Consider the following 1,225-nt stretch of genomic DNA (forward strand, 5'->3'; position numbering starts at 1 on the left):
ATTGCTTCACCAATCGAAAAGTAAAATAAGGTAAACAAGATCAAAAGAATGGGCTGGGCTTAGTAATTGCTCCACCAAATATCAATAATGAATAAATGGTTGATTGATTCATTGCACGAATCTAACTAGATTATTTTTCCATGAACCAGAGATTTTGCATTTCTTAATGGTTCTTGCATATAACTTTTATAAATGAGAAGATATCTGATACCGAAAGTAACTCGTAGCAATTCAAAACAAAAGCGGTGACACTGGGAAAATGATTGAAATTATTGGTAGCTACAGCGGAACGATTTAGATAACGACCTATGAGAATGAGAATAGCACAGCATCAGATTCTCTTGCTCAGAGAATCACGTTTTATTGAAACATAGATAGAGAAGATATGAGATATTAGAATCATGCAGACGTTGAATATATAACTAAACTAGAAGCTGTACTGCTCGTAGCGGATGAAACAGTCAGTTAGCTGAACTCGAGCACCGATGGCGTTGCCGCAAATGTTCCTGATGCGGCCCCCAAGGCCTTTAAGACAAGTGGTGCAATCAGATTGAGAGATTCCCTGATTGCAAACCCCAGGCCCATAGGCAGTGGGTAAGCCTGCGCGCGATGCTTTGTAGTCGTAACCGCTGAAGGCAGTGTTTCCCTCTAGATCTACGAGGAGGGATCCGAGAGTACTATAAAAGGAACTTCCGCTTGGGATCTTCTGCGTGTTACAACACTGCCCACAACCAGTGCTACTACCATTACTGCCAATCCAAAAGCAAATGAGTACCTCATCTCGAACGATACACATAACCTCTACAATGGAAAATGAAAAGGGAAAGGCTGGGTGGAATGATATATAACCTCTAATAAACTCCTACAATGGGAAATGTGATTATCAATGTGTTGAGGCATCCTCCATTTATAGGCCTCCCTATGGGTAGATGGCCCGAAACGTATGACTCATTCTAGGGAGAATTATGGATAACACATGTGTGCTGGGCGACGGTAGATGGCTCTGAAATGTACGACTCATTATAGCTGCCTGTCTTGACTAGACCGTTGCCCCTGTCATGAGTGCCACTCGAGTGGGCGCAAATTGCAATCCATGTGGGTCACATAGAACAGATATTCAAATCGACACACCTTTAAGATAAGAAAAATAACACCGTGTGAGTGAACATATTCTAGAGAATGGATTTTCTCAGTGTCCCTACATTTAAAACTTATATGGTTATAC

General features: G+C 41.4%; 1 pseudogene; it reads right to left on the bottom strand.

Annotated features, from left to right (window-relative positions):
* Positions 1–427: 427 nt before the first annotated feature.
* Positions 428–796, bottom strand: LOC149176622 (antifungal protein ginkbilobin-like protein pseudogene; annotated as a pseudogene).
* Positions 797–1,225: the final 429 nt, after the last annotated feature.

Source organism: Pinus tabuliformis, chromosome 4_1 (genome assembly GCF_031772625.1).
Source record: "Pinus tabuliformis cultivar Carrire ecotype Pingquan chromosome 4_1, CPIR1, whole genome shotgun sequence".
NCBI lineage: Eukaryota > Viridiplantae > Streptophyta > Pinopsida > Pinales > Pinaceae > Pinus > Pinus tabuliformis.